General features: G+C 37.0%; 1 long non-coding RNA gene and 3 other non-coding genes across 4 annotated transcripts in view; 3 read left to right on the top strand and 1 right to left on the bottom strand.

The window, feature by feature from the left end:
• Positions 1-12500, bottom strand: part of LOC126780814 (uncharacterized) — a 41508-nt gene that overhangs the window by 4041 nt on the left and 24967 nt on the right. The window lies entirely within an intron of this gene.
• Positions 7682-9584, top strand: LOC126780817 (small subunit ribosomal RNA). The gene has a single exon (XR_007670542.1). It is a non-coding gene; the product is annotated as a small subunit ribosomal RNA (ribosomal RNA).
• Positions 10989-11145, top strand: LOC126780823 (5.8S ribosomal RNA). Its single transcript, XR_007670548.1, has one exon. It is a non-coding gene; the product is annotated as a 5.8S ribosomal RNA (ribosomal RNA).
• The window catches only part of LOC126780820 (large subunit ribosomal RNA), a 3986-nt gene continuing 3544 nt past the window's right edge, over positions 12059-12500 (top strand). The window contains exon 1 of the ribosomal RNA XR_007670545.1: positions 12059-12500. This exon is cut by the window's right edge and continues 3544 nt beyond it. This is a non-coding gene — a ribosomal RNA (large subunit ribosomal RNA).

The raw sequence follows: 12500 nt of genomic DNA, 5'->3' as shown, positions 1-12500 counted from the left end.
TTATCGTCGTAAAATGTAAACTTAGATTCCACAATACACGAACGTACCGCGTTAATTTTTTCACATTTTGAAGATATTATATTATCGTTCTGTTATATTTCAAATGCAATGATCGAATCTAGTGTTATTTTAACATATTTTAGATAAATAAAGTATGTTATCGTCGTAAAATGTAAACTTCGATTCCACAATACACGAACGTACCGCGTTAATTTTTTCACATTTCGAAGATATTATATTATCGTTCTGTTATAGTTCAAATTTAGTGATCGAATGAAATCACTCGGATATCGTTATCGTGTTCGATTCTAATGTTATTTTAAAATATTTCAGAAAAATAAAGTATGTTATCGTCGTAAAATGTAAACTTCGATTCCACAATACACGAACGTACCGCGTTAATTTTTTCACATTTTGAAGATATTATATTATCGTTCTGTTATATTTCAAATGCAATGATCGAATCTAGTGTTATTTTAACATATTTTAGATAAATAAAGTATGTTATCGTCGTAAAATGTAAACTTCGATTCCACAATACACGAACTTACCGCATTAATTTTTTCACATTTCGAAGATGTTATATTATCGTTCTGTTATAGTTCAAATTTAGTGATCGAATGAAATCACTCGGATATCGTTATCGTGTTCGATTCTAATGTTATTTTAAAATATTTCAGAAAAATGAAGTATGTTATCGTCGTAAAATGTAAACTTCGATTCCACAATACACGAACGTACCGCGTTATTTTTTTCACATTTCAATGATATTTTATTATCGTTCTGTTATAGTTCAAATGCAATGATCGAATCTAGTGTTATTTTAACATATTTTAGATAAATAAAGTATGTTATCGTCGTAAAATGTAAACTTCGATTCCACAATACACGAACGTACCGCGTTAATTTTTTCACATTTTGAAGATATTATATTATCGTTCTGTTATATTTCAAATGCAATGATCGAATCTAGTGTTATTTTAACATATTTTAGATAAATAAAGTATGTTATCGTCGTAAAATGTAAACTACGATTCCACAATACACGAACGTACCGCGTTAATTTTTTCACATTTGAAAGATATTTTATTATCGTTCTGTTATAGTTCAAATGCAATGATCGAATGAAATCACTCGGATATCGTTATCGTGTTCGATTCTAGTGTAATTTTAAAATATTTCAGATAAATAAAGTATGATATCGTCGTAAAATGTAAACTTCGATTCCACAATACACGAACGTACCGCGTTAAATTTTTCACATTTCGAAGATATTATATTATCGTTCTGTTATAGTTCAAATTTAGTGATCGAATGAAATCACTCGGATATCGTTATTGTGTTCGATTCTAATGTTATTTTAAAATATTTCAGATAAATAAAGTATGTTATCGTCGTAAAATGTAAACTTCGATTCCACAATACACGAACGTACCGCGTTAATTTTTTCACATTTGAAGGATATTATATTATCTTTCTGTTATAGTTCAAATGCAATGATCGAATCTAGTGTCATTTTAAAATATTTCAGATAAATAAAGTATGTTATCGTCGTAAAATGTAAACTTCGATTCCACAATACACGAACTTACCGCATTAATTTTTTCACATTTCGAAGATGTTATATTATCGTTCTGTTATAGTTCAAATTTAGTGATCGAATGAAATCACTCGGATATCGTTATCGTGTTCGATTCTAATGTTATTTTAAAATATTTCAGAAAAATGAAGTATGTTATCGTCGTAAAATGTAAACTTCGATTCCACAATACACGAACGTACCGCGTTATTTTTTTCACATTTCAATGATATTTTATTATCGTTCTGTTATAGTTCAAATGCAATGATCGAATCTAGTGTTATTTTAACATATTTTAGATAAATAAAGTATGTTATCGTCGTAAAATGTAAACTTCGATTCCACAATACACGAACGTACCGCGTTAATTTTTTCACATTTTGAAGATATTATATTATCGTTCTGTTATATTTCAAATGCAATGATCGAATCTAGTGTTATTTTAACATATTTTAGATAAATAAAGTATGTTATCGTCGTAAAATGTAAACTACGATTCCACAATACACGAACGTACCGCGTTAATTTTTTCACATTTGAAAGATATTTTATTATCGTTCTGTTATAGTTCAAATGCAATGATCGAATGAAATCACTCGGATATCGTTATCGTGTTCGATTCTAGTGTAATTTTAAAATATTTCAGATAAATAAAGTATGATATCGTCGTAAAATGTAAACTTCGATTCCACAATACACGAACGTACCGCGTTAATTTTTTCACATTTGAAGGATATTATATTATCTTTCTGTTATAGTTCAAATGCAATGATCGAATCTAGTGTCATTTTAAAATGTTTCAGATAAATAAAGTATGTTATCGTCGTAAAATGTAAACTTCGATTCCACAATACACGAACTTACCGCATTAATTTTTTCACATTTCAAAGATGAAATATTATCGTTCTGTTATAGTTCAAATTTAGTGATCGAATGAAATCACTCGGATATCGTTATCGTGTTCGATTCTAATGTTATTTTAAAATATTTCAGAAAAATGAAGTATGTTATCGTCGTAAAATGTAAACTTAGATTCCACAATACACGAACGTACCGCGTTAATTTTTTCACATTTCGAAGATATTATATTATCGTTCTGTTATAGTTCAAATTTAGTGATCGAATGAAATCACTCGGATATCGTTATCGTGTTCGATTCTAATGTTATTTTAAAATATTTCAGAAAAATAAAGTATGTTATCGTCGTAAAATGTAAACTTCGATTCCACAATACACGAACGTACCGCGTTAATTTTTTCACATTTGAAGGATATTATATTATCTTTCTGTTATAGTTCAAATGCAATGATCGAATCTAGTGTCATTTTAAAATATTTCAGATAAATAAAGTATGTTATCGTCGTAAAATGTAAACTTCGATTCCACAATACACGAACGTACCGCGTTAATTTTTTCACATTTGAAAGATATTATAAGATGTAAATTTTGTAGTGTCACGTTCGTGGTTAGTTCGTGTCATGAACGATGTCGCTAAAGTATGTTATCGTCGTAAAATGTAAACTTCAATTCCACAATACACGAACGTACCGCGTTAATTTTTTCACATTTTGAAGATATTATATTATCGTTCTGTTATATTTCAAATGCAATGATCGAATCTAGTGTTATTTTAACATATTTTAGATAAATAAAGTATGTTATCGTCGTAAAATGTAAACTTCGATTCCACAATACACGAACGTACCGCGTTAATTTTTTCACATTTCGAAGATATTATATTATCGTTCTGTTATAGTTCAAATTTAGTGATCGAATGAAATCACTCGGATATCGTTATCGTGTTCGATTCTAATGTTATTTTAAAATATTTCAGAAAAATAAAGTATGTTATCGTCGTAAAATGTAAACTTCGATTCCACAATACACGAACGTACCGCGTTAATTTTTTCACATTTCGAAGATATTATATTATCGTTCTGTTATAGTTCAAATTTAGTGATCGAATGAAATCACTCGGATATCGTTATCGTGTTCGATTCTAATGTTATTTTAAAATATTTCAGAAAAATAAAGTATGTTATCGTCGTAAAATGTAAACTACGATTCCACAATACACGAACGTACCGCGTTAATTTTTTCACATTTGAAAGATATTTTATTATCGTTCTGTTATAGTTCAAATGCAATGATCGAATGAAATCACTCGGATATCGTTATCGTGTTCGATTCTAGTGTAATTTTAAAATATTTCAGATAAATAAAGTATGATATCGTCGTAAAATGTAAACTTCGATTCCACAATACACGAACGTACCGCGTTAATTTTTTCACATTTGAAGGATATTATATTATCTTTCTGTTATAGTTCAAATGCAATGATCGAATCTAGTGTCATTTTAAAATGTTTCAGATAAATAAAGTATGTTATCGTCGTAAAATGTAAACTTCGATTCCACAATACACGAACTTACCGCATTAATTTTTTCACATTTCGAAGATGTTATATTATCGTTCTGTTATAGTTCAAATTTAGTGATCGAATGAAATCACTCGGATATCGTTATCGTGTTCGATTCTAATGTTATTTTAAAATATTTCAGAAAAATGAAGTATGTTATCGTCGTAAAATGTAAACTTCGATTCCACAATACACGAACGTACCGCGTTATTTTTTTCACATTTCAATGATATTTTATTATCGTTCTGTTATAGTTCAAATGCAATGATCGAATCTAGTGTTATTTTAACATATTTTAGATAAATAAAGTATGTTATCGTCGTAAAATGTAAACTTCGATTCCACAATACACGAACGTACCGCGTTAATTTTTTCACATTTTGAAGATATTATATTATCGTTCTGTTATATTTCAAATGCAATGATCGAATCTAGTGTTATTTTAACATATTTTAGATAAATAAAGTATGTTATCGTCGTAAAATGTAAACTTCGATTCCACAATACACGAACGTACCGCGTTAATTTTTTCACATTTCGAAGATATTATATTATCGTTCTGTTATAGTTCAAATTTAGTGATCGAATAAATCACTCGGATATCGTTATCGTGTTCGATTCTAATGTTATTTTAAAATATTTCAGAAAAATAAAGTATGTTATCGTCGTAAAATGTAAACTTCGATTCCACAATACACGAACGTACCGCGTTAATTTTTTCACATTTCGAAGATATTATATTATCGTTCTGTTATAGTTCAAATTTAGTGATCGAATGAAATCACTCGGATATCGTTATCGTGTTCGATTCTAATGTTATTTTAAAATATTTCAGAAAAATAAAGTATGTTATCGTCGTAAAATGTAAACTACGATTCCACAATACACGAACGTACCGCGTTAATTTTTTCACATTTGAAAGATATTTTATTATCGTTCTGTTATAGTTCAAATGCAATGATCGAATGAAATCACTCGGATATCGTTATCGTGTTCGATTCTAGTGTAATTTTAAAATATTTCAGATAAATAAAGTATGATATCGTCGTAAAATGTAAACTTCGATTCCACAATACACGAACGTACCGCGTTAATTTTTTCACATTTGAAGGATATTATATTATCTTTCTGTTATAGTTCAAATGCAATGATCGAATCTAGTGTCATTTTAAAATGTTTCAGATAAATAAAGTATGTTATCGTCGTAAAATGTAAACTTCGATTCCACAATACACGAACTTACCGCATTAATTTTTTCACATTTCGAAGATGTTATATTATCGTTCTGTTATAGTTCAAATTTAGTGATCGAATGAAATCACTCGGATATCGTTATCGTGTTCGATTCTAATGTTATTTTAAAATATTTCAGAAAAATGAAGTATGTTATCGTCGTAAAATGTAAACTTCGATTCCACAATACACGAACGTACCGCGTTATTTTTTTCACATTTCAATGATATTTTATTATCGTTCTGTTATAGTTCAAATGCAATGATCGAATCTAGTGTTATTTTAACATATTTTAGATAAATAAAGTATGTTATCGTCGTAAAATGTAAACTTCGATTCCACAATACACGAACGTACCGCGTTAATTTTTTCACATTTTGAAGATATTATATTATCGTTCTGTTATATTTCAAATGCAATGATCGAATCTAGTGTTATTTTAACATATTTTAGATAAATAAAGTATGTTATCGTCGTAAAATGTAAACTACGATTCCACAATACACGAACGTACCGCGTTAATTTTTTCACATTTGAAAGATATTTTATTATCGTTCTGTTATAGTTCAAATGCAATGATCGAATGAAATCACTCGGATATCGTTATCGTGTTCGATTCTAGTGTAATTTTAAAATATTTCAGATAAATAAAGTATGATATCGTCGTAAAATGTAAACTTCGATTCCACAATACACGAACGTACCGCGTTAATTTTTTCACATTTGAAGGATATTATATTATCTTTCTGTTATAGTTCAAATGCAATGATCGAATCTAGTGTCATTTTAAAATGTTTCAGATAAATAAAGTATGTTATCGTCGTAAAATGTAAACTTCGATTCCACAATACACGAACTTACCGCATTAATTTTTTCACATTTCAAAGATGTTATATTATCGTTCTGTTATAGTTCAAATTTAGTGATCGAATGAAATCACTCGGATATCGTTATCGTGTTCGATTCTAATGTTATTTTAAAATATTTCAGAAAAATGAAGTATGTTATCGTCGTAAAATGTAAACTTCGATTCCACAATACACGAACGTACCGCGTTATTTTTTTCACATTTCAAAGATATTTTATTATCGTTCTGTTATAGTTCAAATTTAGTGATCGAATGAAATCACTCGGATATCGTTATCGTGTTCGATTCTAATGTTATTTTAAAATATTTCAGAAAAATAAAGTATGTTATCGTCGTAAAATATAAACTTCGATTCCACAATACACGAACGTACCGCGTTAATTTTTCGGGGGTGGGGGTGGGAGGTTAGGGGGTTGGGGGGGAGTTCTTTGTTTTATTCCTTGCGACGGGGAGGGGGTTGATATTATATATAAAACATTAAATATAAAAATATTCGAAAAAAATACATCCGCCGTTATGAAGCGCCGAATGTCATATTCATCGTCCGGCATATACATAGAGTACGTTCGGTTCGAACGTCGAACGATATATATGAAAATATTATTTCGTGAGACGCGTCGCAACCGTTGAAGATAAGACTCTATCGAAAAGTTGTTTTCTTCTAGTATTGTTGTATTATATTATAATGTATTGCTGCCGCGGTCGTCGTCGTCGTAAGCTCGTCGCGGCGTTGTCGTTTTACAATAATAATATATTATACAAATAATGTGGAGAAATATACTTTTCGTTCTATAACTGTGCCGACCGACGGACGTACGTAAGTTGCTCTTTCTAAAGCGACTCCGGCGTCGTCATCGCTCCTCTCTCTACAAATTCATCGACATGATAACGTATGACGTTCTCGTGTAGATTTATTGTGGACCCCGATGTGTGGTGCGATGACGATGTCTTCGGAGATAAACGCGGCAGACGGAGTTTTTAAAAGATTCAGTACGTTCGTTTAATGCATATAGAAATGTATGCGAAACGGTCGTTCCTAAAACTCTTTATATTAACAAAAACTATCATGTACGAAAAATACATAACCCGAGTATCGGTACGAACACTCAAACACCGGGCGTCGATCCGAATGTTTCACGACACATATATCCGTTGAACAATAACATACGTGCACATCGTGTACGGAAGTGTTTCTAAAATGAACGATCTCGTTTCGAATATTCATATTCGTGACCGTCGAGTGTCATCTTAGAAGACGAATCGTCGTCGTCGTCGTCGTGCTCTTCTCGGGCTACTTCGATGTCGTCGGTTATTTATAATTATTTATTATGATAATGAATGAAAAAAGTCAACCGTAAGAGTCTATCGCGTCTAACGCGATCGAATCGATACGGTACGACGAACCTCGTTTCGAAGCGACGACGAACGAAGACAACGTCGTCGTCGTCGTCGTCGTCGTCGTCGTCGTCGTTGCTAGAAACGAGAATCGAGTTAAATGAGAGAAACTTACGGCGAAGGTGTCGCGTTCGCGCAAGCACGCACGGACGTGTCGTCGTCGTCGTCGAGAATAATCTATGTTAGCTCCCTGGTTGATCCTGCCAGTAGTTATATGCTTGTCTCAAAGATTAAGCCATGCATGTCTCAGTGCAAGCCGTATTAAGGCGATACCGCGAATGGCTCAATATATCAGTTTTGGTTCCTTAGATCTTACTCAGTTACTTGGATAACTGTGGTAATTCTAGAGCTAATACATGCAATCAGAACTCTGACCAGTGATGGGATGAGTGCTTTTATTAGATCAAAACCAATCGACGGAGGGCGTCTCGTCCGAAGTCGTTAATTTTGATGAATCTGGATAACTTTTGCCGATCGCATGGTCCAGTACCGGCGACGCATCTTTCAAATGTCTGCCTTATCAACTTTCGATGGTAGTTTCTGCGACTACCATGGTTGTCACGGGTAACGGGGAATCAGGGTTCGATTCCGGAGAGGGAGCCTGAGAAACGGCTACCACATCCAAGGAAGGCAGCAGGCGCGCAAATTACCCACTCCCGGCACGGGGAGGTAGTGACGAAAAATAACGATACGGGACTCTTTCGAGGCCTCGTAATCGGAATGAGTACACTTTAAATATTTTAACGAGGAACAATTGGAGGGCAAGTCTGGTGCCAGCAGCCGCGGTAATTCCAGCTCCAATAGCGTATACTAAAATTGTTGCGGTTAAAAAGCTCGTAGTTGCATTTGTGCGCCGCGCTGTCGGTGCACCGCATCCGCGGTGATACTGACACGTTTGCGGAGCATATCGTCGGTGAGCCGGCGGTAAAACGCCGGTTCAATATCAAAATCCTATCGCGGTGCTCTTCGGTGAGTGTCGAGGTGGGCCGACAATTTTACTTTGAACAAATTAGAGTGCTCAAAGCGGGCTCAAAATGCCGCTTGAATATTTCGTGCATGGAATAATAGAATATGATCTCGGTTCTATTTTGTTGGTTTTCAGAACTCCGAGTTAATGATTAATAGGGATAACTGGGGGCATTCGTATTGCGACGTTAGAGGTGAAATTCTTGGATCGTCGCAAGACGAACATCAGCGAAAGCATTTGCCAAAGGTGTTTTCATCAATCAAGAACGAAAGTTAGAGGTTCGAAGGCGATTAGATACCGCCCTAGTTCTAACCGTAAATATGTCATCTAGCGATCCGCCGACGTTACTACAATGGCTCGGCGGGCAGCTTCCGGGAAACCAAAGATTTTGGACTCCGGGGGGAGTATGGTTGCAAAGCTGAAACTTAAAGGAATTGACGGAAGGGCACCACCAGGAGTGGAGCCTGCGGCTTAATTTGACTCAACACGGGAAATCTCACCAGGCCCGGACACCGGAAGGATTGACAGATTAATAGCTCTTTCTTGATTCGGTGGGTGGTGGTGCATGGCCGTTCTTAGTTGGTGGAGCGATTTGTCTGGTTAATTCCGGTAACGAACGAGACTCTAGCCTGCTAAATAGGCGTCGTCATTTAGGTGTGCCCGATTTCGGTCGAGCAACTCACTGGCGGCGTATTAAAATTCTTCTTAGAGGGACCGGCGGCTTCGAGCCGCACGAGATTGAGCAATAACAGGTCTGTGATGCCCTTAGATGTCCTGGGCCGCACGCGCGCTACACTGAAGGAATCAGCATGTTCTCCCTGGCCTAGAGGCCCGGGCAACCCGTTGAAACTCCTTCGTGCTGGGGATTGGGGTTTGCAATTATCCCCCATAAACGAGGAATTCCTAGTAAGCGCGAGTCATAAGCTCGCGTTGATTACGTCCCTGCCCTTTGTACACACCGCCCGTCGCTACTACCGATTGAATGATTTAGTGAGGTCTTCGGACCGACACGCGGTGGCTTCACGGCCGTCGGCGTTGCTGGGAAGTTGACCAAACTTGATCATTTAGAGGAAGTAAAAGTCGTAACAAGGTTTCCGTAGGGGAACCTGCGGAAGGATCATTAACGTACGTTTATCTATCTCGAATTCTGTTTCGTCTCTGTGCGGATCGAGCTCTTCTCTGTATACGAGCGAGATAAATAGTGCAGCACGAAAGAGCAATGAGAGTGCCGATATACGACGATATAATAAAACAATAACAATAACAACAACCAAAAAGAATCATAATACGAAAAAATGCGAATTCGATCGGTGGATCGCATTATCGTTTCTCCGACGACGACGACGACTACGTCGTCTTCGTCTAGGCGTTCGTTGATATACGAGTCGTCATCGCCTTCGACGTTAGTATCATCACGTATGAAAATAACGATATTCGCAAAAAAATATATAAATACATTACGTATCGCTGAAGCGTCGTCATCGAATCGATATACGTATATATATTAAAACGTAGTATTATAAAAAGAGATACGAATATAACGATCGTCGTAAGACGTATGTAATCGTGCACTTTCAATTCGAATGTGGACGTCGTATGTACGCGGCGAACGTAACTAGCGAGAACGCTAGCTAACGAACATCGAAGTTGCACGCGTGCAGTCTTCACTCGTCGTTACCGTAGTCGTCTTCGTTATACCTGTGTACGTAGACCGGCAAGAATCCGCGCCGCGAGTCACATGTATAATATATATACGACACTGTATACGTTTCGAGTTCAAGACTCTCGTCGCTCTTCGTTTTCGTTTTCGTCTTTCGTTCTTCGTCTACGTCTACGTCTACGTCTACGTTACGCGTCGTCGTCTCCGTTCGATTACGAGTCTCGTCATCGTTTACATCGATCGGTCGTTATGTGAGTGTCGATTTGAATTCGTTTTTGAATTTAATATGATATCGATCCGTGGTGACGTCGATGTGTTTTCGTGTTTTGTGTTTTATGCGTTATATCATATTTTCATAGAGGCCTCGTGCTTTCGATCGATACGTGCGATGATGCGTTTCACACGCTCTCCTAGACGATGATACGATGATCGACGATCAGTCAGTCAGTCGATCGGTCAGTCGGCGGGGATACGAGAAGCGTCCGCTGAAAGTTTCGTTTGTTTTTTTCGTAAAATGAAATAAAAGAAAATGCGGTTCGGCGTTCGTATGTCGTTCGGATGCGAGACGACGACTCCGAATATAATAAAAACGGGGTCGTTCAACGCGTCCCTTCTGATGTTTCGACGTCGGTTTCTCGAGGAAAGCACGATGTTGTCGTCTTTCGATAGCGCATCGTCATCTTCAAATAACGTATATTTTTTTTTAATTTTTTTTTTTTAATATTTTTTTTTTTTTTAATTTTTATTTATATACTGAAAAGAAATAAAAAAAGAAAAAAAAAAAAAAATTTAAACAAACTAATATCACGGGCGTGTATAGAATCGCTTCAGTGATCGTAGAAACTAATCATCATGAAAATAAACAATTACCCTGGACGGTGGATCACTTGGCTCGCGGGTCGATGAAGAACGCAGTTAACTGCGCGTCATAGTGTGAACTGCAGGACACATTTGAACATCGACATTTCGAACGCACATTGCGGTCCGTGGAGAAACATCCAGGACCACTCCTGTCTGAGGGCCGGCTGTATAAAAATATATACCACACTGTTCAATGTTTAATGTGTATATAGTTTTTCGTAATGTTAAACTTTTATACGTTATTCTCGAACACATGACGGTATCCGTTTTAGAGTTCGTTCGTATTCGTATTCGTATACGAACCGACTCTCTCTCGGTCCGTTCAAATATTTCAATACGACGTGTATGTATGTTTATGTACCATGCGTGTTCGTGTATATTACAAAATTTTTGTATTTATATACGGTTCGTGTGTACGTTTACGTCACGGAGTTTCGTTATGCGCGATGTGTGAGAGACCGAGAGCGTCGCTCGCTCTACCGATTCGTACGTCTACGTCGTCTACGTCGTCTACGTCGTCTACGTCGTCGTCGTCGTCGTCTTCGTCGATCGGTCTAGTCGAGAGCGCGCCCCCATCTCCGACCTTTCGATCGTCGTTCTATCGTTCGATCAAAGAGGGTAATCGGATATATGAGGGCCGATCTCTTCTAGTCTAGTGAGAGAGCGAGAGTTCGTACGTTTCTCGTTATCGAACATCGATCGAGCGTATATCGATAAAACAGCTCCGTTTTCGTTACGACGTATACACATAAAGCGCGCATTGCGTACGTGATGACATGTAAACGTCGTATTCGTTTTCGAGGCGTGTCGTTTCGTGTCGCGTCGCGTCGTGTCGTCTCTCGTGTCTGTGTTATCATTATATACACAGACGGCGGGGTGGCGAACGAACGAACGAACGCGCGCACGTGCGTGCACGCGCGATAACGAATAGTAGGCGGACTCGACGTCCGAAGAGCGCGTCGACGCCGACGTCGGAACGGACGGATGATGATGAAGATCTCGTCTCGTCTCGTCTCGACGAAAGCGGCGCCGTCGCGTTGACGGATATCGCGTCTGCCTCGTTTTTTTTTTATCGTTGGCCTCAGATCAGGGAGGATCACCCGCCGAATTTAAGCATATTAGTAAGCGGAGGAAAAGAAACTAACCAGGATTTCCTTAGTAGCGGCGAGCGAACAGGAAATAGCCCAGCACTGAATCCCGCGGTTGTAACGATCGCGGGAGATGTGGTGTTCGGGAGGTATCGCTTTCTCGTCGTCGCCACTCCTGTCCAAGTTCGTCTTGAACGGGGCCGTTTTCCCGTAGAGGGTGCCAGGCCCGTAGCGACGGAGCGAGACGGCGAGAGGTACGCTCCTCAGAGTCGGGTTGCTTGAGAGTGCAGCCCTAAGTGGGTGGTAAACTCCATCTAAGGCTAAATATTACCGCGAGACCGATAGCGAACAAGTACCGTGAGGGAAAGTTGAAAAGAACTTTGAAGAGAGAGTTCAAGAGTACGTGAAACCGTTCAGGGGTAAACCTGCG

This window comes from Nymphalis io, unplaced genomic scaffold, assembly GCF_905147045.1.
Source record: "Nymphalis io unplaced genomic scaffold, ilAglIoxx1.1, whole genome shotgun sequence".
NCBI lineage: Eukaryota > Metazoa > Arthropoda > Insecta > Lepidoptera > Nymphalidae > Nymphalis > Nymphalis io.
Note: the sequence above shows the minus strand (reverse complement) of the source record. Positions and strands in the feature narration are given on the sequence as shown.